At 33.2% G+C, this 26,527-nt stretch overlaps 1 long non-coding RNA gene across 1 annotated transcript; it reads left to right on the top strand.

Moving 5' to 3' along the window:
• Window positions 1-9,508: 9,508 nt before the first annotated feature.
• Window positions 9,509-25,181, top strand: LOC118681981 (uncharacterized). The gene is made up of 6 exons (XR_011398003.1): window positions 9,509-10,465; window positions 10,628-11,343; window positions 11,603-11,762; window positions 12,917-14,006; window positions 14,065-14,275; window positions 24,321-25,181. It is a non-coding gene; the product is annotated as an uncharacterized lncRNA (long non-coding RNA).
• Window positions 25,182-26,527: the final 1,346 nt, after the last annotated feature.

The following is a 26,527-nucleotide window of genomic DNA, read 5'->3' as shown; positions in this document are numbered from 1 at the left end:
TTCAGTAACAAAAGTTGATGAACTTAAGCCAGAAACTTCACGCGCCTTGGCAAAAAATAGTACTTTAACTTCCACTAAATTTCTTTCTTCTTCACAGCTCATTACCAACAATATTCACGATGACTATTTTATATCTGATATCTACATATATTTTGACGAACACGGATAATAAAATAAAATCGTAAAAAATCGATAAATTGCCAGAAGCAACTAGACAGCGAATTCGTAGTTGCCAGAATGTTCTAGTGGTGAAGTTCTAATTAGAGTACTGCCGTGTAAAGAGCAATTGAGATATAAGTAATACCGACAGCGAACAATTTGTAGGAATTTATCAAGGAGTTCACCACACATGCACGAGAAACAAATAACATTTCTCGCTTTTATAACAGCGGTGAATCTGTAAACATACGCTCTCTTAACATAACCAACCGACGAATATTGAAGAGAATATAATATGTAAGCAACAAAATCATTCATTTACTTGACACCATTATGGAGGCACAAAAGTATAGAATTGTGTTTTGCCGTCGGCATTTCACATTCATGCTTCAATTTTTCTGTTCAAATGCATGTGTAAAGTAATTATGTACTTACATATATTATGTCGTTTGCACATTTGTATGTATTTGTATGTATATATGTACACTCAATTCTTCATGTGAAACCTCCGTTGAGACGTTTTTTGCTTTTATGTCAAAGAGTCAATCTGTCGAAGGACTGACGCGACGACAAAGCGTCACAACATTGTGTTGTTGGTAGAAAATCCGAGATGTGCCGAAAAATAAACGAACGCTCGCCGATTGTCATCGCTTCCCTTGCCGCTCTAACAGCTTTGCCACAAATCATTGTAGGTATGTATGTGTTTATATGAACATACATACATATTGACGAAGATTTTTGCCAGCCAAATAAAAATATTTTAGAATTGTGAAATATTTTAAATCGACAAAAGCTTTGTTGCCACTTTTGTCATTGATTTCTGTGTTTGCAGGATTGTCACTTTTCCCTTCTAGAGGGAACATCAGAAAGATGTGCAATTTATGATTTCTAGCTTTTGCCATCGTCGCGAAAAGGCACTTGTTGGCAAAGGCATGCTCGGGGAGATGTGTAAGTCGTTTGCTTTTATGAATGAAACGACTTAGGTAGCATATTGATTGTGCGCCATCGTTCATGAATGAAAATGTTGTTGGTGTGTGATGTACTACAAATTTAGGATTTGTCAATTTGGCTGCCATATTGATGTCTGGTGCTGATGCTATTTGAGACAATTGTTGCTTTTGTACAACAATGTTTGTATTTTGCCAATTGGCTGACGTACTTACATTTGTACGCTTAAATGTATGTAGATTTGTGTATGCATTACTTATTTTGCGCGGTCGTACGCATATTTGTACATACATACTTACATATAGAGCAGTGCGCTCACATGTTTTCATTGATAATTGATAATATATTATTACAAGTATATTATATAATATAACATATTGATGTACATAGGTACATACATAAATTATTAATTTTGTAACAACTGAAATTAGAAAATTATGAAAATAGTAAAATATCATTTCTTGGAAAACTTTAGTTAAGAGGGGTATGGTTAGAGAGAGGAGATTCTCCAGATCTCGAATATATATAGTTATTACCGCCGGAAACTTATAGTTTTCGAGATATTTGCATTTTAAGTTGAAAATTTCACATATTTCATTTTACAATTTTTCGATTTATGGTTATCTTTTCTTTTATATTATGCACTTATTACACACTAACACATCACTACAATGTTTCTACATATTTAATTTATATTAAATATTTAAGTATTTGCTTTAAATAAGCATTTAATTTTTACACAATTTTCGTAATATGAACAATAACAAAAGGGTTCCATGTTGTCAGATAATAAGTGTTGCCATATCCAAACGGATGAAAGCTATCAAAATAAATAAAAAACCCAATCACCCTCTACAAAATATTATGAACTAAATTTTCCATTTTAATAAAAGAAAAAGGTTTTATGGCTTAAACGTATGTTTTATTGCATCTGATAATTTCTCAAATGGATCATGATGCTGATTTACTATATTTTTACGCCATATGTATTCATATATGAAATTTTCAAAATCCTCACTGTTATTATAATTATCCTTAATAAAAATTGAAGTTTATAGAGAGTGATATATTCTCTTTAACATTGCTTTATTTTTGTTAAGATTTTTTATTTGCACTGGCGGCCTTCGGCCGCGCTTCAAAAAAATAACCCTGGTAGGTCCAACACCGGGGTGTTCATAATTCAATCGCGTCAAACTTCTTTCTGCACTGGCGGCCTTCGGCCGCGCTTCAAAAAAATAACCCTGGTCGGTCCAAAACCGGGGTGTTCATAATTTAATCGCGTCAAACTTCTTTCCGCACTGGCGGCCTTCGGCCGCGCTTTAAAAAAAATAACCCTGGCCAATCCAATACCATAATTTATCAATAGAAGGGAATGAACAAAATTATAGTTCATGTATTTGGGGTATAATCCTCTTTTATTGTTCATTTTAATTCGCTTTCAAAATATATATTTATATATATAGGTATATATATATAATAGATATGGCAACACTTATTATCTGACAACATGGAACCCATTTGTTATTGTTCATATTACGAAAATTGTAAAAAAATGAAATGCTTATTTAAAGCAAATATAATGCATAATATAAAAGAAAAGATAACAATAAATCGAGAAATTGTAAAATGAAATATGTGAAATTTTCAACTTCCGACGGCAATAATTATATATATTCGTGATCTGGAGAATCTCCTCTATCCAACCATACCCCTCTTAACCCTGAAATCGTGGGATGCTAAACTAAAGCCCACCCTCATTTCTTGCATAATCTTTCACATTGTATCAATGTAGCATATGTGCAAAAAATCATATTTTATCAATTTTTCATCATAAAAATCGTTTATATGGCAAAAAATAATCATGCCTATGTGTAGTGGCATTTGTATTTTTTGTTTTCTCGTTCATTTCGCTTCATTTGTCTCTTTATATTGGGAGATACGTAATTTGTCAGAGAATGTTGTTATAAAATCTCATTTCTGTTAAATAACAGCAAATATTACAGAAAATGGTGAACTCCTTGATCTCAATTTTTCAGCCAACCAATCGAGCATCATACAAAATTCAATTTGCACCTTCTCGTTGTTTTAAGTTCTCTGGTAATACTATGTTCGCACCGAATTGAAATCCTCTTGAAAACACAATTTGTGGATTGTGACATTGTGTGTTTTCGATGAGTTTTCATTGACAGTTTACTCATCTATCAGTCATAGCTGCAAAAATTTTGTTAGCGCGCAGAACAAAGTTTCTATAATTTTCTTAAGAGCATTGTTTTCTTTTTGTTTGTTTGTTTTGTTTTTTCTGAGTCATTGCAGACCATAAATCCGTCATAGCTGAAAATGTCAGTTATGACTGAAACGATCTCAGAAGTGAAAAATTCTTTTGCGCAGTAGATAATATAATTTTTATTTCCGTACTGTCCGACGTGTACAGAGTGTATAGAAGACTTTAAACATGTTTTTTATCATTGCCCTCGGTTCTCAAGTATAAGAGAAAATATGAAACCCACACTTGGCGGTAGTTTGGAGTAGTGGAAAATTTGACAGCACTTATGTGTGAGTCCTCTATTAAATGGAAAGCTGTCAGCGAAGCATCGGCTCGCAAAAGGGACTGCAGACACCTATTTTTTTTTAACTTGGCTTCCGATCTCCCTGAATCAACGACTTTTTGCGTGCAAATAACCCCGATAACCTTTTTTAAATTTATTTTCAATAATTATTCAAGCGTACAGTAAACAATAAACCACCGTCCAACGCGCAAAAGGGACTACAGACACCTATTTTTTTTTAACTTGGCTTCCGATCTCCCTGAATCAACGATTTTTTGCGCGCAAATAACCCCGATAACCTTTTTTAAATTTATTTTCAATAATTATTCAAGCGTACAGTAAACAATTATTCTAATAAATACTGAATTTGATATTTCAACGAGTATATTTTTACTTTAATTTAAAGTTAACTGAAAGTTCGCGTGGTGAGTGGTACCAATCAATTGGGTTAAATATAGTTACGTTTTTTTACGTAATTTAGAAATTTAACCCGGATAATCAACGTAACACGGAATTTATATTTTCATATATAGATAAATAACTCCATATCTAAACATTTAAAGATAAACTGAGTAAGCTGTTGAACTTAGCTGTTACATATTAAGAGGCTATAACTAAACAACTGTTTGGGATATTGATTTCTTTCTGTCTTATCGATACATCAAAATAAAATTTGTTTTTTAATTTCACATTTGGTATTAAAGGCCATACCTTTAAGGTATGGTATAGCTACGATAGCCCACGATTTCAGGGTTAAGAGGGGTATGGTTGCATAGAGGAGATTCTCCAGATCACGAATTAATATGGAAAATTTAGTTCATAATATTTTGTAGAGGGTAATTGGGTTTTATATTTATTTTGATTGCTTTCATTCGTTTGGATATGGCAAAACTTATTACTGACAACATGGAACCCATTTGTTATTGTTCATATAACGAAAATTGTGTAAAAATTAAATGCTCATTTAAAGCAAATACTTAAATATTTAATATAAAATAAATATGTAGAAACATTGAAGTGAAGTGTTAGTGTATAATAAGTGCATAATATAAAAGAAAAGTTAACCATAAATCGAGAAATTGTAAAATAAAATTTGTGAAATTTTCAACTTAAAATGCAAATATCTCCAAAACTATAAGTATTTCCGGCGGCAATAATTATATATATTCGTGATCTGAAGAATCTCCTCTATCCAACCATACTCCTCTTAACCCTGAAATCGTGAGAAGCTAAACTCAAGCCGACCCAATACGGAAACATATGTATGTACATACTTGTGCTGTTGATAGTATTTTTTTCATGCTTAGTAGTATTGATTTTCAATTAAAAATTATAAAAAACATTTATTCTTTTGATTAAATGTTGAAAGTTTAAAAATCAAAAGTTTTAATATATGACAAAATCACAAAAAGGGTTTAAATAGTTTCTGCATTTGTTTAATGGATACATGTATATTAATATTTAATCTAAATAAATGTTGGGTATTTTAATTTAAATGCCCTAAATTATTATTTTGACTGATCTGGCTACAATGCAAAATGTTATAAAAAACGCTAATTTTGAGGCGCACTCACACTGGAAAGAGTTGGGCATCCCATTATCCCATCTACATATATTGTGACGAACACGGATGATAAAATAAAATCGAAAAAAAGCGAAAATTGCCAGAAGCAACTAGACAGCGAATTCGTAGTTGCCAAAATGTTCTAGTGGTGAAGTTCTAATTAGAGTACTGCCGTCTAAATAGCAATTGAGATATAAGTAATACTATGTTCGCACCGAATTGAAATCCTCTTGAAAACACAATTTGTGGATTGTGACATTGTGTGTTTTCGATGAGTTTTCATTAACAGATCACACATCTATCAGTCATAGCTGCAAAAATTTTGTTAGCGCGCTATCATTTTCTTAAGAGCCTTGTTTTCTTTTTGTTTGTTTGTTTTGTTTTTTCTGAGTCATTGCAGACCATAAATCCGTCATAGCTGAAAATTAATTTTTATTTATTAAATAAATTTCAAACTTTTAATCAAAATTAGTTATAATAATATACTTAAATATAAAAAGGAATGCAACAAAAAATATAATAAAATATGAATATATAAAAATAAATTTTCACTTGATGCCATCTCCTCCTCTCAATAGCTCTGCGTATGTCTTTCTCCAGAGATAAAGAGATGCCCAACTCATCTCTCACTGGAAATGAGAGCGTAATTGCTAAACGTCAAAACCTCCTGAACTCAGGCAACTGTCAAAGTTCAGGAGGTCTGACGTTTAACAATTGGAAAAAGAGGGACGGTCAATTTGAAATCCTACAGAAAAATATGTGAACAGAGAGATTTGTTGCCGCTGTTGAAGATCACTAACAAAAATTGGAAAACAATTAAAATGAAAGAAAACGCAAAATTGAAATGTATGTGATTACATCTTTTGTGATGCCATGTTTCGTAGTATTAATTTTCAATTGAAAATGATAAAAAAACATTCACTAATTGAGAGTTAATACATTTTTTCACTCTTTAAGTATTGAAAGTGCAAAAATCAGTTGTTTTAATATATCACAATATCACATAAATGGATTTATATAATTTTTCCATATGCATACGCATAAATGTGAAATAATATTTAATCTTAATAAATGTTCGGTATTATAATTTAAATGCCCAAAAATTATTATTTTGTCCGATCTGGCTACAGTGCAAAATGATATAAAAAACGCTATTTTTGAGGCGCTCTCACACTGGAAAGAGTTGGGCATCCCATTATCCCTGTCTTTCTCCAATCAGTGGATAGTTCTGAATTTAAAAATGCAAATGTAAATTAACAGTACTGACATATCAAATATGAGTGTATTAGTGAACCCATCAGCAGTTTCTTGTAGGGTACGTTTAAGCCAATTATGGAATATAAACAAATTTCAACTGACATTTAGGGCTGACAAAATATGTCTTCTAATAATATCGATTAAACTAGAGCAGGCACCGATTATAATGAATGGAATGTAAGTTTTCAAGGAGTTTTCAGCGAAAACTGTGTTTTCGTTTGACAGATTTTGTATGAATGAAAACACAAGTTTTCGCGTGAAAACCTCTTTTGTCTATTTAAACACGAATTTTGTGTCGGTGCGAACATAGTATTAAACACAGTTCTAGTTATAATGTGTTAAGAGCAATTAAGCTGTAAGCAATAAGTTGTAAACTCGAATAGCGAGCAATGAGTCTTAAGTTCTCGGAATCAGAAATAAAGATAAGTGTATAGCATTAAATTGGGACTTTAATTTAACAACCCAGGGATCGAATTCAAGAGTGAGTTACAAGATAGACGATTTATCGAGGAATCCATTACAATTGGTGTCATAAGTGGGATTGTCAAATAAGTTCCTGAAGAGAGAATTGTTTTAAAATACCAAAGCTTAACGATCTGAAAATTCCACAATGGGAAAAGGAGCTAGTAAAACGTGGTTTAGCAACAAAGGGAATAAAGTTCCAATTACAATCGCGGTTACAAGAGGTCTCAGATGGGAAAAGAGCAGGATGCACGTATGTCCTAGATGTTAACACAAATATCGACACAATTTAAAGAGCAGGATGATTTGAAGATAGACGATTTATCGAGAAATCCGTTACAGTATGTACATATATTGAGAAACTCGATCACAACAGAAAGCTCATATAGTATCTATTATTCAATTTCATAATTTTATTCTCCAAAATAAGGAGTACTAAATAAAATGGAGGTTTCTGTAAAATTTTTTTTATTTTTACAGTGTTTTTAATTCTTATTAAAATATTGGAAAACCGTGGCGTCAAAAATTCTGAATTGCGCCTGCATGTATGAATAACTGAGGTGAATCTTACCGAAATTCTTGTATACGTGCTTTGGACTTATGAGTTGCACTGTGTATATGTGTTAGTTTCGGCGCTAATTCCTTCAACGTAATAAGCTTAACTTGCTGGGACACTTCACATTTGGAGATTTGCAGATTGATTCTGCCGCTACAACAACAACAACAACAACAGCGATACTCATTTATCTCCTCTCTTCCTATGGTTCGTACCCGTCGAAACAGCGCGTTTACTGGGCCTACCGTTAAATGAGTTTGATGACAGCTGACTTATTACTTTCCCCCAACAGGGTCCTTATAATCGTTACAACAACACATTATCTAGCTTTATTAAGTGAAATTTTAAAACGTTATGAAAATTTTGGTAAATCTAGTTTAGGCATAGTCCACTTTCCGCTCACGGATTTGTAATATTCGCGTCAAAATAACACAATTAAAAAAAATCCTTTTTGAGGCCTTCTTAGTTGGGATGACCTAAACTATACATTTACCGTTCAACTTCGTCTCTAGAACATTTTACGAATTCGCTGTCTAGTTGCCATAGATAAAATGATCCGAAACTCCTCTCTTTGCCTTTTGAGAGAGCTCATGAACTTTCAGTGCTTCCAAAAAAAGCACAAGTTCATGAGCTACTGAACAGATGACAAGTAAAACAATGAACTACCACTAAGAACCCCTCAGAAATAAATTGCGAAATCAGTGGGTAATTTTTGAGATCAGATATTTTGGTGACTTTTACGTATATTTCTAATCTTTATTTAAAGAGATTTATTATAGTTTTGTTTTCAAGAAAGAGCGGTATTTTGTCGCAGAGTATTGTTTTGCTTAGCAGTACCAATTGCCAACGTATATACTTATTTTGGTTAGAATTCCCAGCAAATGTTATGTAAACTTTGACTTCCGAATAAATTAGCAAAAGATATTTGTTTATTGAGTATATAAAAAAAAAATTAGGATCATGTTTAGGTTATTTAAAACTTGTGTATTTTGATATATTAAAATAATTTGTTAAATTAAGTTTTAAAAGTAAATTTTGAAAATCTTTTGTGATTAAAATATACACGTACTTATATTTAGACGTCATATAGGATATCTAGCTTGTTAAACTAATTTTAATTATGTATATTTTTATGCAAAATGGAAACCGAAAAATACCCAAGAAATACATTAAAACATCTCAAAACTTATTTCTTTTCTTAATGGCACCACTGTAAAATGTTATAAAAAATGTGGACTTTGACAGCGCTCTCTCAAATTAAAGAGTGTCGCATCATTTTATCCATGCTAGTTGCTTCTGGCAGTTTATCGCATGGATAATATGATCCGAAACTCTTTGAATCAAGAGAGCGTTGTAAAAGTCCACATTTTTTATAACATTTGACAGTGGGGCCACTGTGGAAAGAAATAAGTTAGGGAATTTTTATTACATTTTTTGGGAATTTGTAATTTCCACACCACCGCTGAGGTATACAAAAGGCGAGTTACCGAAGTTAGTTTTGGGTGCTCGGTTCCCCCGTAGGCCTATATCACCCATATAGGTACAAAATAAAATTACAATAATTTCCAAAATTCACAAATAATATAAAAATATAGAAAATTTATCATATAAGAAAAAACTTAAAATTTTATAAACAAAATATCACATTCACATATAATAAAGCTGTGGACAGCAAATATTTAAAATAAATAAATAAATATAACTAATGCCTAATATTTACATATTTACATATATAGAAAATATCCTACACCCAGTTTTCAGTAATAATTAATTATTTAAAACTATAAGGACCGAAAAGAAAATAAGAGCTTTGAAAATAACTCAACTTTATATATTTACATATATGGGAAAAAAATTCAAAAAATAAAGTTTTCACACATATGCTTCCGTAGGGATTTGAAGATATTTTACCACCTACTCAATTTTATTTTATATATAAACACTTATACAAATATTTTTAATTAACAATATCACATTAACTATTGCTGCTTCAGCATTAAACTTTCTGACGAAAAATAATGAACTGATTTTGTCAGTTAATTTTAACGGGATTTTATCTGGCAGTTCATTGTTTTGGTTGTCATCTGTTCAGTAGCTCATGAACTCGTGGTTTTTCTTGGCAGCACTGAAAGTTCATGAGCCCTCTCGAAAGGCAAAGAGAGGAGTTTCGGATCATTTTATCTATGGTTTATCGTCGATTCTGATTTGTTCTGGTATTCGTGTTCGCCACAATACATACACCCAGAGGCATTAGCAAGGATGAAATGATGCGAGACTCTTTGAATCGAGAGAGAGCTGTCAAAACCCACATTTTTTATAACATTTGCCAACCATGCCACTGACGAAAGAAAATGGATTGGGTATTATAAAAAAAACGTTTGGGTATTTTGTATTTCAATATTATTTTTAGGTGCTCCGTCCCCGAGTAGGCCTTTATAACGCATATACATCCCTATATACGTATATTTATATTATAAAATTTTTTAAAAATCATATAAAATAAAAAAATTGCATATAAATAAAAAAATATTATAACAAAGAAACAAAACAAGTCATAATAAAAGATCATGGTTTTATAATGAACGTTTCAAATTAAATTAACAAATAAAATTTAGTTGCACGTTATTCAAATGTATTTGTGTCGTTCCTTGAAATTTCGTTTCGCACTGCTTTTGTTAGCTATTTTTAGCTGGTTTATTTCTGGCATCCCGCCTTTTTTGACATCAGCTGTTCGAAATTCCCTGATTTTAATAATCAGGGAAAGAGAATAACAGAAAAATCAGCGAAAATGAGAGAGTCTCGCATCATGTCATCCTTGGCATTAGTCTGGCTGCAGCGCGTATAAGGGAATATCAAGTTAATTAATTTTAATTTTACAGATTGTTAATATCTGACAGGAGAGCACCAGTTAAGCCTAAAAACGCCCGTAAATTACTATTTTAAACAAAAACAAGTGGATTATTGCAGAATAAGGTACTCTACCGAAACGTATTTTAAGTATAAATTTATTGATCTCATATTACATTACCTTTTAATAACTCGTCAGCTCTCACTGTTTATACAGTAACATGAAAAATTGTATGTATTAATATTATGCTGTTTTCCTTTATTGTTCATGTTTTGTTTTATAAATAGATTTAAAAATTATTTCATTGAAATGAAGTGTACAAAGCCAAGGCATGGTATATGGGAGTAGCAAAAGTGACCATTCACAGTACTTTCGCCACCTCCGAGGAGTACGTTCACAATAAAACCAACATGGCCGCCTCTGGTGAGTTAAGGGGGCATGCAAAAAACGCCGTAATAATTATTTCTAAATATTTTAAATTTTGGTTATAGAATGATATTTATTGCTGTAAACAAAATATGATGTTGAGATATATAAATATGCGGCATATTTTTAAGCATTTTAATTAAACAACTCTTTACATAAAGTTTTACCATATTATTATATAGTTCTTAGTTTAGGTTTTAAATATATAGGCTTCTAAAATAAATTATTTGTTGAAGTTGCAATATCTTTATAGTATAAAATACGGTAGGCACACCAGGTAGGCTCTGTATTTCAGCATGTAGCGATGAAACTATGTACAATATTATATTATAACTCTTGACATAATTTATTAAAATATTATTATATAATTCTAAGTTTAGTTTTCGAATGAATTGACATCTTAAATAAACTATTTGTTGATGTTCCAATATTTTTAAAGTATAAAATACGGAAGATATATTATTTTCCTAAATAGTAGATTAAAACTAGCTTACGCAATACTGTTACGCAATGCTCAATACCAGTACTGGCAACAAATTTTAGAATTTTTGACATGGACGGACTTATTTTTACAAAGGTGAGTTGCTTTTGAGTATTGATTTTAATATAATTATTATTTTTGTATAAATTTATCAAACTTGTCTAAAGGAAAGAATTTTTTGGTTCAGTCAGTTAAAAATAGACATAAATATATATCCTAATTATTTTGGAATTTGCCAGTAATAGTCGCTCTTTTAAGAATATATGTATATTATAATAAAAAACTTTTATTTTGAAAAATACAAAAGTTTTACATATAATCAATATTTTTGAACAACATTTTCATAAATTTTAAGAAAATAGCAATATGCAACCATTTTCCGGTCAAAAGTCGGCCATCGTGGCTGTCAATAAAAACTCAACCCCTAGGCGGATTTGACGTTTTCCCATGGACACCTCCTTCACCTACAGCTTTGATTACATTGGCCAAGGTCTCTTAATATAGACTAGCGAAAAGTAAGTAAATTTCATATTCGATACTATGGATAGTATTTTTTCAAACCATCGAGTGATCCGACTATCGATAGTTTTGCAGCTTTATTATGACCTATCCCTGACTATGCCATATATATGTATACCAGTGAAATTCGTTTTCCTTTTTCTCAAACCTGGACATTACACCAGAGATAAAGAGATGCCCAACTCGTCTTTCACTGGAAATGAGAGCGCAATTGCTAAACGTCAAAAACTCATGAGCTCAAGCAACTGTCAAAGTTCAGGAGGTATGACGTTTAGCAATTGGAAAAAGAGGGATGGCCAGACTGAAATCCTACAGAAAAATATGTCAACAGAGAGATTTCTTGCCGCTGTTAAAGATCACTAACAACAATTGGAAAACAATGAAAATGAAAGAAAACGCGAAATTGAAATGTATGTGATGAAATCTTTTGTGATACCATGCTTAATAGTATTGATTTTCAATTGAAAATTATAAAAAAACATTTATTAATATAAATCAAAAGTTTTAATATATGAAAAAATCACAAAAAAGGGTTTAAATAGTTTCTGCATATGTTTAACGGATACATGTTTAACAATATTTAATTTGAATAAATGTTGGGTATTTTAATTTAAATGCCCAAAAATTATTATTTTGACTGATCTGGAATCTACAATGCAAAATGTTATAAAAAACGCTAATTTTGAGGCGCTCTCACACTGGAAGGAGTTGGGCATGCCATTATCCCTGCATTACACATTACACGTTCAAGAAATTGCTTTAAAGTTGCAATACACCCACACTTTTCTACTACCGCATTTTTACTTTTCGAACTTGAACGACGTCTTTATTTTTATTTTATGATCTTTATTTTGATAATCAAGTTAAAACCGCTATATACTCAGTTTTGCAAACAAAGGTCATGCAATTGTCGGGAATGTGAATATTTCGTTATATTCATGTATTAATATCAATAAATTAAAATGTCTGTATCTCTCAAATAGCTATAGTACAGAACAAGTAAAGCTGAAAAGAGCAAAAATCTGGATTTTGAATATTTTGAATATACTCTATAGTTGTTTTTATACAACGAGATTGCCTTTGTCAACTCATCTCTTTTTTCCTATTCCATCTTCCCGTTATATTATTAATTTCGTGCAAAACTTTCAAGGATTTTAGCCGGTTTAAATGACGGAGGCATCTTGAAACTATTATTGATTAATAGGTTGATTGTAGCCTATGTCACGGCTGTAAATTTAAATCACATTTGACGAGTTGTTCGGGAGGAGAAATTTTGACAGTGGCGCGTGAACAGAACTAAACATTGAATCAAAATTATGATCAGAGACCTACTGTGATATCACAGCCGCATGTTAGCCGTTTGGCTGATTGTCAAAAACGAGGGTGCCGACTGGGAATAGATACCACAGTTTCACGACGTAGGCAAAGACGAGCTGGCAGCAGTTTGCCGCTGTTGTATAGCTAAGGTCAGGCCTCCTACCTGGGTGTTCGTTTCTCCTCAATAGTTCAGTATCCAGATAGGAAGTCTTACTATGCTTAGAAGTGCATAAAGGGCTGGATAAAGGTGTCATGCGACCCATTCCGAGGATCAACCTGGCTGGGGGCCAAAAAACAAAAAGGAGTCTGGATCTTCTGTAACAAGGCCGGAGAGAGCGAGTTGTTCCCAGAAGAGAGCAGCGTATGGTACGAGCTCGACAACAGCCGGGGTGAGGACAGGAGCGAAGTTAGGTACTGAAGCAAAGCACTATTGAAGGAACAGAAGCTTAAGCTGGTTCCAAGAAGGCAACAGTACCTAAGTCAGTCCATACAAAATCTTGTAACCAAGGCTTGGCTGCTAAGCAGGGGAAGGAGGGAGATACCAAAAATGGTGTTGCCAGTAGTGCGTCTGCGAGAGAATGCATTTCAATAAGTCCCAGCGGAGGCAAAGAATTCAGAGAAGCGACGCGCTGCATACCTGCTGAGGAAGGTGGAGCTGCAACCGCCAACCAATGGGGAGCTTATAAAGGAGCTCCAGGAATCCATTTATTGTGCGAGAACTGCCTTGCTTAGCTTTAAATTGATGTGGACCGGAACCGCATTATCATTGGAGTGCTAGATGAGGGAGATCCCAATAGCCCGAGTTACCCGCATGGCAGAAGAGCCGCCTGACTTCGTCCTCATTGAATAGCCATGGGTTAGTGGAGGCCGTACTTGCGGCCTAGTGACACCGGGGTATAATTTATTCATGGCAAGCGGCGTAGGTAAGGTTAGGACATATATACTGGTTAGTAAAAAGCTTAATGTCTTCTTATTATACAGTTATAGTAATTACGACACTACAGCAGTAAGCTGAGAGACGGGCGCAAATAAATACCGGCTGGCGTTAAGCTACTTGTCGTTTGATGAAGAAGTAGTACCATCGCAGCTGATTAAAGACCTGGTACGAGACAGCGAAGCATCCAAGTGCTCGATTGTACTTTAACCAACGCACACCTCAGACTATGGGGCAGCACGAACATCAACGAAAGGGGTGAATTGCTCTTTCATTATTTACTAGGTGTTAACTCCACTACTTAGGTGTCGCAATAACTACGCGTATGTGCAAAAGAGATTAAAATTATCCGGAATATGTTTTTGTTTTCTTTTAAAATATTAGTTATAAAAAAGTTATTTTAACGGAATCACTCCCTGGTCGTATACTAGTGGAGACGTGATAGGTATAAGTAAAAGTAAATGAAAAAGAGGAAAACAGGAGGTGAATCCACCGATGTGGGACGATCGCAAGTCCATGTAAAAAGGGCCTGTCCGCTTCGAGGACAGATGTTTTGTTCGTTGGACTGTGTGGTGTTGCATTAGTAGGGATCGGAGACGGGGTAGTTCCGAAACTAAAGTCGGCACTAGGCGTATGGGTTGGTAAAAGAATTCACATAAAATTAAAATGTATCTAGGCTTACGAAATATTCTAGTGGATGGTGGTATAGCATACATGTATGTACATATGTATACATTGAAATATATGTATACAATTCTGTAAACGAAACAAAAAAGAAATATTATTTTTTAATTTATTTTTTTCATTACTGCGAACATATTGTCGTATACACAGTTAAATGAAAATATACCGGTTTAATTCAAAAAAATAATATTATACCTGATTATGAGGGAGTAATTAAACTCTTGCGTTGGTTTTAGAAGTGTGTCATGTGGTCAGTGAATATGATACTTATTTTCAATTAAAGATTACCGAAATATGAAGAAGTAAACGAAACTCTTTTTCAAGTGTGTAAGTGCGAAAATTCACAAAAGTTCTAGTGTAACCAACTTCTTCATACTCTCGCAACATTCATTATTCGACGAAATCGTGAATGAATAACAATAAAATTTGGTATTTTATTAAGTTATATTATAGTTCATAGACTCAATTATTAAAAATTTATACAAGTATTTGTATATATAGTACTTGTATTAATATCATCCTCAAATAAAATATATCTCAACCGAAGAGGCTAAATTTAATATAGTGAGTTGATAAACAAAACGTCAACCAGAAGATTGATGATATTAAGGAAATGAGATTAAGATCAAGGTCTAGACCTACTCAATTCATGTTTAGCCCTAAACCATTAATATAATAAGGTTTGTTAGGATATCGGAAATTATTATAATTTTGCTAAAATATCTTACATATTTACGGTCTTGTTTAATTATAGCACTTTATAACACGTTATGTCAACCTGATTAGTTTTAGGTGATACAAAATTATTATTCCCTGTAGCAACATGTTTCGAAAGTATATAAATGGTGCAAATAAAACGATAAAGTAAAATAAGTAATTTCACTATACGGCAAAAACGACTTTTGTTCTGGGTATTGGACCAAACAAATTTTTTTGAGAGAGTCATAAGATAAAAAGCTATTTCTCCATTTTCGAAGTTGTCCTCAAAAATTATAATATTATATTTGCTTTCGAAGTTAGAAATTGAGCTTATTTCAAGCATCAGTATTAATTGTGGTATGTAAATTACTATGCTATACTATACATCATCATAATTCAATGATACAACATTTGTCGTCCGATGATTTTGTGTCATACAAATCTATCGACGCCAAGGAATCTGCGAATTATCCAATAGATTTTTTGAATTCATTGGATATGCTGGACTTGGGATGGATTTCCGGTTATTTTACTCGCTTAATAAATCAATTATTTTGACAAAAATTAAAAAAAAGCGATAATGACTTCGAATATTGAATATTGCTGATTCAGTAAAAAAGCTGGATTACACCTACTACTTTTAACAAAATTTTGCGCATAATACCAATCAGACTTATTGGAGTAATCGTTTTACCATCATGCGTATTCTCTACAGATCGCCAAAACAAAAACCCTATTTGGTTTTATTTGTCAAATTGAAAATATCCTAGTGAAATTAAGTAGATATCTTTTTTTGACATAGTACATATGTTTCTGACAAACTTCATACATTATACAAGTATATTGACCAATATGCGAAATAACACATATTAATTAAAAGGACTTCATTCTATGAGATAATCTGATCTAGTGCTGCAAATATATTACATCAGTACACATTTTACCGTATCCATCATATTCCCATTATAATGGTTTCCTTCCCACTTGTTGTGTTTATATTATATTTTGTCTGTATCAGACTGTATTCTGAGGTACCTAAATATGTGAGTACATTACTGCGTTTAGCATGCCAGAAAAATTTTCTTGCTTTCATATACATATGTATATCGAGTATAAGAGGTCTAGGGAATGTTAGTTTTTCCTTTGTGTGATCTATTCGAGGAAAATTGCTTTTCTTATTTGCATTTTTTCAAATTGACACACGTTCAATTGCGATCAATGACGCGTACAATTTTATTATCTTGTTTCGATCTTCTTAAGGGGTTAGAGGTAGTCAGAGGCATGAAAATATGAGAATTTTAAGCAATTTTTTTTGCTATTAAATCATGTTATTTTACAATGCTTTGGCTTGAAGTCACGAAAATTTCAAAAACAAAAAATTTTAATTTCCAAAGTTATAGCTGTCTGTGTTGACTCAGTTCCAAAAAAAGGTCCTTGCGGTGACAATCATAAGTCTTTGGAGATTCATCTAAAATCAATCGGATTAAAAAAATTTGTTTTATAAATAGACAATCCTGGATCTGATCGAAGTTTTTTTTCTTTTTGAAAAATTAACAAAATGACTGCCTCAGGAAATTTTTTTCTAGATTTTTGATATTCTAAAACCTGTATAAATTTCATTAAAGCTCAACCACACCACCTCAAAAAAATAGTTTTGAGAAAAACGCATTTAAATTTTCACTTACCTTCTCCCGAGCGCTTTGAAGTGGCCGAGCGCGATTTGTTATTTGTCGAATAACTCAAAAAGTAATTATCGGATCAACTTGAAATTTTCAGAGAATATTTTCAAGATATTCCACTTAACGAAAGTGCAAAAAAAAATTGATTATTTGAAAAATCTGACTACGCCTAACCTCTTAAGATATAAAACTACAATTTAGTAGCAAGGGGCACTTAAGGGTTGACAATATTGAAAAAAATTGGGGTAGCACGCCCTTTAATAGGTTTAATGCATATATCTCCTAAACCATTCAAGCTATATCACCCAAAACAGAACAAATATTTTTTACACCTCTTACGACAGTATAAGAATAGATGAAATCGGATACCCCCGCCCTATCCCAATATAACGGTTTTGTTATAAACTACTAAAAGTGCGATGAATCAATAACTAAATGCGCCAGAGACAATAAATTTATACCTAAGAACCAAGAGAGCTAGACGATGGGCGTGACACCGCCCACATTTAGGTGAAATCAGATAGCTCCAAGCCTACTCAACCTCTTTCAGCCAAAGTCGGTACATAACAATATCCTGACGATCCTATGTAACTATATGAAAATGACCGCAATCGGACACAACTACCTTTACTTCCCATATAACGCAACTTCAAATTTCATCTGATTTTTTCACCTTACCAGTATACAAATCAAGCACCAATGAATATATTCGGATAAAATTTGAAAAAGTGCCTTTGAGGTATGCCATTTCGAGTCTAAAAATTTTCAAAGTCGGACCCTACATACCGGCCCCTACATACCAAAAATGTGGACTCATGTGCATATGGCTGACGTTTTGCGTAAAATTCGAGGGAAATGTTTCTTTGATAATATTATACCCTTGTGTCAAAAATGGGTTGAATCGGGTCAATACTTCCCTTAGCCCCCATATATCTTATATAAAGATTTTCAGATGACTTCATACCACATATAACGGTCAATGTGGGAGTTATCTGAATAAAGTTGAGTGAGCGTGTTTTTCTAATAATAATAAGTATTCAAAATATCCGACTGACTTCACTCCTTATAACTATATTGCTGATGGTAAGTGGGGTACATTAATAAAACTAAGAGGGCATATTTTTCTGTTAATAGTATGTCGTTAAATAAAAACTAGATAAAATCAGGTCAATACTACTCCAATCTTCCATATACGTAATAAGTAACGCAAGCAACGTATAAAATGTGCCATTTCTTCCTTTAGTCTTTACTTAACTTTTTCAACTTCAGTTTCAGTATCCTGTGCTCTCATTGAGCACTTATAAACGTTAATTGTTTATCGTTAGAAAACACAATGAGCTTTTCTGGAACTTATCCCATTCTCTGAAACATTCTTATTTTGCCTTCTACTAAAAATTCTTCTATCCTATATTCCTTTCCTTCAATATATTATATAATGTATGTATATAGTGATTCCTAACTTTAAAAGCCATCTCTGATATCTCGTAGATATGTATGTATATTCTTCTTCTACATTATTATGGTAAGTATTTTTTATGTTGATGATTTGTTACTATTATATTATAAATTGTTTAACGTACAAATATTGCCTGAAGTAATTTATGCTTCAAATAATAGTTAAAAATTCCATGCTTTTTGCTGAGTAATTTCTATCATGAATAACATACATAACATATTGGATGTCCTTCTTGATATATAAATGCACCTATTGCTTAATTTGATGCATCTTTAGTTAAGATAATTACTTTTTCAAAGTTTGGCTACAGTAAAATTGGATGCGACCTTATCAACTGTTTCAGTTTTACGAATGCTTTCATGTATGAAGTACCTTTGAATTAAATCGACCTCCTCTCTTGAGGTATATTGTAATTGAATGCACTACCTTTGCATAGCCTTTAACATAAGTAACAGCGTGGCTCACGAATCGTGCTATAAAAACAAACCGTAATCACTTTTTTTTTTAATCAATGCACTACATGTTTTTTTTTTACTGTATAGCAATTTTTTCTATGTTTTATATAATTAATCATTTTTAAAAATTATGGGCCGTAAATGACCTCTATGCTCAGCCATATCTAATTAGAAAATTATTCATAGCGGCCTGAAGTGATGAAGTTGGGATTGCCTAAATTATCGAATACTGGACTCCTTCAATTCTGTCAGATTTCTGGGTATTGTTTTGTACAGCATTGTTTTGTTCTGGCTATGTGTGCAGTTGCTCCATCTTGCTGGAAGCAAACGCTATTGGACACGTCTGTATGCAGTCGGCGCAGTTCTGCGTAAAAAACTCATTCAACATCATTAAATAACGGTGCCCATTAACAGTTACTGTTACACCGTTTTCTTCAAAGAAGTATGGCCCGACAATATACCTTGCTGAAATTGCGCACCACACAGTGACTCGTTCTGGGTGAAGTTCCGTCTAATGGATTATTTCTGGAGTTTATTCACTCCATATACGGCAACTTTTCTTTATAATTATATATATAAATTAAAATAATTTGGTTTTTTGCCAATTTTACAAGTAATTTCCGCCTGATTTAATGCAATTGTGCTATTGCTCATTTTGCGTATTTTTCGATTTGTCTTTTCGTTATTTGGTTATCAATATTTTTCATTTTCGCTAATTGATTCGAAATATTGTTAAAAATTATTCTGTCGCCAAATAAAACTATTTTTTCGTGCATTTAAATTCAAACATTAAAAAATTAGCCAGCCAAAGCTTATTTTCACCAATCTGTCTCCAAGTAAGGAGTTGACGGACTTAAAGTCCTTCAAGCAAGAAAAGTTGCATTTTATGTATGAAAACGGGTATTTTAGAAAATATTATGTTGCTAGACCTAATTGATTTAGAATGTCGACTCGACATTTGTTGAAACAAAATCAATAATTATAACAATTTTAGCCAAAAAGAGAACTTTAACTAACTACCAAAAATAAATCTGCCGAAATTTAAAGAAAGAATAATCAGAATTTGAAAATTTCATGAGTTTGTTTCAGAGTTTGGTTCATAATGATCCAAATATCCCAGATATTGAAAAATTGTAACCATTTGGTTTCAAATGTTGGATGAAAATTACCCGAAGACGTTGGCAAGTCTGAAGAAAGTTTATGATAATAAATGTTTATTGTTTGTGGTTGTATTTTTCAATACAATATCTATTTTTTTTGATATTCCAACAATCCCAAAGCCATCAGCAGCTTTATTGCGTACAATGATTGACAAAGTGTCAGCGGTATACAATTCATTGCTTTCACTGGGTGATGAAAAACAGATTACAAACGCCATAATTATTCTTATAGTGATGAAAAAGGTAGACTCTGCCACCCGATCCAAGTGGGAAGAACAACTGCTTTACGACAAGCTACCACTGTGAAATGACTGTGAAGCCACCTTAAATAGACGATATCAGCACCTAGCAGCGGAAGGAGTATCGTGTTCAAGGACGATGTCAACACCCATAGGCCAAATCGGCTTTAATTGCTGCAAATATAAAGCAGCTTATTTGTCAGCAGTGAAAATCAAAGCACCCCTAGTTAAGTGCTTGCCCCACTTTCAAAGCGCTTGCAGTACAACAGAGGTTCGAGTTTTCGAAATCGGTACCTTTATGCATAAATTGTTTGCGCAAGGTACACATCGATAGGATCGATGTCGAGTATGCAATCGATCCCATCACTCGTTGTTGCACCAGTATCCGATTTCCTTCCCCGCTGCATCTCATCCGCAACCATCCACCACACATGCTATGCATACAACGAGTATGCCGGATCAGGTAATGTTGTCGTCAGCAGTTATTCAAGTGAGGACCAGTTATGGAGAATACCTGCCTGCGAGAGCGTTGCTGGACTCAGGCTCACCTAGTCAACTTTATGATGGAGGACCGTGGCTCAGAAGTTGCGGATTCGACGCCAACACGCAATATTAAGCGTATTAGGAATTGAAAGTTCCAATACAAAAGTGGGGCCAAAATTAAGCGATAAGGTGGATCCAGAATTCAATATATCAAAACATTTTTCGATCTGTTCGCTGTTGTCCAAATGAAAATAGGTCCTAACCAACAAACACTACAGAAAACCCTTTTAGGGTGGATTGTATCTGGCAAATACGTCGGCAATTTAAATCCTCCTCCCAAATTATGTAGCACATTATGCCAAGCTGAAGAAGACTTAACGTCAATAATTTCAGTAGACCAAAAATGTTGGGCTCTAGAAGAATTACCTTTAGAAACAAATGGGATCAAATTCACACCAGAACAAAAAGTATGTGAAAAATTTTTCGTTAATACAACTCAAATATTGCCTTCAGGACTGCTTCAAGTCAGAATGCCTATTAAAGTTGATCGTAAATTACTCGATCACTCATATGAAACCGCAGTTTGGCGGTTTCAGGTCCTGGAAAGAAAAACGTTGTAAGATCCAGAACTTCGTAAAATGTATCTGGACTTTATGAATGAATACAAAGTATTGGGTCACAAGAGCCCAACGAGCAATAAGATCCCGAGTGAACCACACTACTTCATTCCGCATCAATGTGTTTTAAGACCCGAGAGCACAAAAACCAAATTACTTGTTGTCTTTGACGCTTCGAGTCGTACTAAATCTTAAATGGCATTCAATGAACTTTAAATAGTAGGTCCAACTATCCAAGACGAGTTATACTTAACTCCTCTTTGTTTTCGCTACCATAAGTATGCTTAAACAGCGGACATTACTAAAATGTATCGCCAAATAGTTAATATGTCACTTACACTGCTCCATTTCTCACAACATGGTATTTGCTAATGCTCAGCGATGAAAATACGATTAAATATCCAGTCGGTTCATTAGCCATTAAAAGAGACTTTTATTTTGATGACTTAACAGGATTCGAAAGTTTCGAGTCTCTAGATCTTTTGAGAAGTGAGGTAGTTAAAATATTAAACTCGGCTGGATTCATTTTAACGAAGTGCTTTTCGAACCACCCTAAATTGTTGGACAGTGACTGCACTGAAAAGTCATTAAGCTTCAATAACAAAAATTCCACTAAAACATGATAAATCTATTGGTTGCCGAAAGTGGATTTGTTTCGATTGGTTTTAAAGTGATCTGCGAAAGCGAAATTTGTTGTCAGTCTCTGCTCGCCTTTTTGATCCTATGGGATTACTAGCCCCGCAAGTTACCAAAGCAAACCTTATTGCAAGAGCTCACTAGATTGGGATGAGTCGATTCCACTGCGCCTTGACACTAGATGGAAGAATTTCATAGCCAACATACTGCAGCTTTCATCAATAAGCATTCCTCGGTACGTAAACGTAGAGTCGAGTGCTATTTGCCAAATACATGGCTTCGCCGACGTCTTAATAAGGGCAAATGGATGCTGCATATATAGAGGTTGGTTGAAAAGTGAGTAGTGCTCATCAAGAAATATCACTACTAGCTTTAAAATTTTTTTTCTAAAGTTGGTACACCTGTCGTGAGAACACATGCAAAATTACAGAAAAACTTTTAACTCAATTATTGTTTTTGTGAATTAGTTCTTTGTTTACAAGCCATTTGAAGTTGCTAGAGTATTGTTTAATATGGAAAAAATTGAATATCGCGCAGTGATTAGATTCTTTGTTTTAAAAGGTTAAAAAGCAAAGGAAATTTATGAACAATTGTTAGAAGTGTATAAATAGTAAAAAATAAATTATTCAATATTCGGCGTCATAATATTAGTAACATTATTATTATTTTGATAAATAGCTACCCCACCTTTTGGAACAGTATCTCGTTTGACTTGAACAATACAATTAAAATTAGGTATTTCAATCGGATTATCAATGGTAATAAATTTCCACTTATCTTGGCTGACGATTTCAACATCAACTTCGCTGATAAAATATCAGAGCGGTTGACAGCTTTTCTTTCGGAAAAATTGAATTTGAAAATGAATAATGATCCACAAGAATCCACAATATCAGACCACCATTGCCGTGTCATTTTTAAGATATTTAGAGAATATCAAGTCTCAAACGTATGTCTCTTATTTCAGTTATCATCAACTTATGGTTTCAATGATAAAAATTCCTGAATAACCTACATGTATTGTAGGATAATAAAAATATTTGAAACAATATTAACTTCTCATTTATTCAATAAAAGAAAAAAATTGTTTTCTTATCGATCACCACGCTCAAAAAGTGTAACTTAAATTAATATAAAAAAAAAAAAAACTTGAATGTATAAGAAAGAAAAAGAAATATTGCATAAAAAATGAATAAGTAATTATAATTGCATAAATTGATAAAAACATGCTATGCAATAGCAGCAGTCCCCGTGTGCTTTTTACTTTACATACTTTTTGTTTAAATAAAAGTACTTACCTTTAAAACACTACGTTAAATACTCACCTTAATCTACTACAATAATTAATATAATTCATACTTCCCCGTTTTTTGTACATATTTACATTACCACTAGTTTAAGCCGTTAGCCTAAGTTTAGATTAAGTGATTCCAAGACACGGAATAAAGTATTCAATTGTAATTTAAATTTATTATTTGTTAATTTATTTTATCGGCTCATTCCAACTTCTTCATTGCGTTTTTAGAATAAATTCCACTCTAATAATCGGACACTCTAATAACCGGACGCGGACTTTTTTTTCCTATTTTTATGTTTTCAACAACTCTCCTAAGCGGACGGATGTTATCGAACAAAAGTGTGAACAAATCAATAAAAACCTTTGATGAGCGGAGCCGAAACTTTAATTTGCGGACAACGAAGATCAGTAAATGAAAGTAAAGTGTAATAACTAAACCGAGCAGCCAAAATCTACTTACATATGTATTTATGTACGTTAACATATAACGGGTTCTATGTGTAACAATTTGTAGCTTTTAGCATAAAAAGAACGCAAATTATGAATCATTTGAATCGGCTTTAGTTAAGAATCCCACGATTTCAGGATTAAAAGGGGTATGGTTGGATAGAGGAGCTTCTCCAGATTACGAATATATCTAATTATTCCCACCGAAAACTTATAGTTTTCAAGATATTTACATTTTAAGTTGAAAATTTTACAAATTTTATTTTACAATTTCTCGATTTATGGTTAACTTTTCTGTGATATTATGCACTTATTATACACTAACACTTCACTACAATGTTTCTACATATTTATTTTATATAAAATATTTAAACATTTGCTTAAAATAAGCATTTTATTTTTACACAATTTTCGTTACATGAACAATAACAAATGGGTTCCATGGTGACAGCTAACAGAGTAGACGTCATGACGTGACGAGTATGTGGGGAATCAGCCGATGTTAGCCCCGAGGATGTGCAGCAATTCAAACAATACGGATGAAACTGGACTTTATTTTCCGTGCCTTGCCTAATAAATGATAAATGCATGGGCGGTAAGTTATCGAAAGAAAGGCTAACTGTGCTATTGTGTGCCAATATGATCGGGGATAAAACAAAGCCATTAGTGATCGGAAAAGCAGCACGTCCATGCGCGTTTAAAAAAATGCGATATAAAAACCTTGCCAGTAGAATGAAAATTAAATTATTTGTGAGTGGCTTCTAATGCTTAATAAAAAAATGGGCTCCAAGAATAGGAACATTTTATTATGTTATTTTATTAAATGTGCATGGAACAACGTAACAACAGAAACAATTAAGAACCGTTTTTCAAAAGTCGGTTTTCAAAAAACTCCGTGTTAAATTTTTGGTTTCGATACAGAGGAAGAGATTCCAATATCGACGCTATCGGCTTTGATAAAGATTTTAAATGACAATGGACAAGAACAGTATTTGGAACACTTTTTGTAGTCGACGAAGTTCTTAATACAGAAGACAATAATATTGGTATTGTTATTGACGAAATTAATACCATTTTATTGACAAACCGAAGACTTAAATGAAGTACGTGTCCAGGAGGAAAGGCAAATTAAATCATATCCTGAAGCATTATAGCAACTTCGTCGCATAAACAATTTTGCTAGTGACGACATTTTTGGATTTCACTACGCCAAAACTTAAGAATACCCTCTTGAAAATGATTTTAAAGAACAAAAACAGGAAAAATTGCGACAGACTACGGTAGATTTTTGAAAACTTAAATATAAATTGATATGAGCATCAATAAACATAAACTATCTTTCAAAATAAACATGAAATAAATTGATCGTTTAGCATAAAAAGGTAATGAAAATTTATTTTATTAAAAAATCATGTATTAATAAATTTTACTTTCCGTTTTGTTCTTCAACTCCCATAAGCGGACACCCTCTACATATAGATAGGTAGGTAGAGTGGCTGTCGGACGACAAACCTAGGCCTATAGGAGGTTCATTGGGTACCACCGGGACTAATGTTCCCTCACTCTATTGTCTCCTCTCTAAACCAACCTGTGCTTCTGATGAAGTTCAGCAGTATAAATAGTTTTATGCTTATCGGAACGTCGTCTAGTTGCGATTATTTTCCAGTATAAAGCCTTACATTCGCATAGAAGATGTTACAGTCTCTTCTTCGTTTACCTCCTGACAGCTTCTACAATAGTAATTTTCCTTTTGCAAGTGTAGAGTGCCGTAGCTGCTTTCTTCACCCTAGCGTCTAATTTTGGTTTCCATGAAAGCTTCCTGTCTAAGATTAGTCTTAAGTAGCTTGCCCTAGCACCAATTGTTAGTCTGCTACCATTTAATACTGGCGCCGTAATTTCTGGAGTATTGTTTCCTGGTGAACAATACTAGCTCCGTCTTACTAGCATTTAAGTTTAGTCCTCAGAATACGGCCCAACGATTTATATCGTCTAAAGTTGGCCTTACGTCTAAACGAAACTTTCTCATCGTCAGCGCAGGCCACAACATGTACCCCTTTCTTTTCTAGATCCATCAGAAACTTATGCATTGTCATCCAGAAAAGTAGGGAGGTGTACCCCTTAGGACAGATCTGCACATCGTTGAAGCTCCCAGCGTTGAAATTATTGACCTGTTCGTGAGTATCTGTTCAATTAATTTTCTGAGAGGTTCAGAGATGTCCAGATCCTTAAGCGTTCTCCAATACTATATCTAGAAAGGCAATAAGAGCGTATTCTTTCCAGAGATTTTTCAATCTCCGCCACCACAGAGCTTAGTGTTGTTTCTGTGGGTTTTTCTTTAGAATACGCATGCTTCGAAACAGCTAACTTTTCTGATTTTAGTTTGTTTCTCATGTGTATTTCTATTAGCCTTTCCAACGTTTTTAGGAGGAATGAGGAGAGGCTAATTGGTCTGCAATCCTTTGGACTTGTATGTGAGATTTTGCCTGCCTTGAGTATGTATATTCCCATTGACTTCCCTTCTTATCGATAAAATATAGTTCAATTGCAGCACCCCCCTAAAGAATAGTTACTAGCCAATCTATTATGTTATTTTGCCACTGCTCTAATAGAGCCGGGAATAAACCGTCTGGTTTCAGCGCCTTGCAGGGCTTGAAGCTT

Source organism: Bactrocera oleae, chromosome 2, assembly GCF_042242935.1.
Source record: "Bactrocera oleae isolate idBacOlea1 chromosome 2, idBacOlea1, whole genome shotgun sequence".
Lineage (NCBI taxonomy): Eukaryota > Metazoa > Arthropoda > Insecta > Diptera > Tephritidae > Bactrocera > Bactrocera oleae.
Note: the sequence above shows the minus strand (reverse complement) of the source record. Positions and strands in the feature narration are given on the sequence as shown.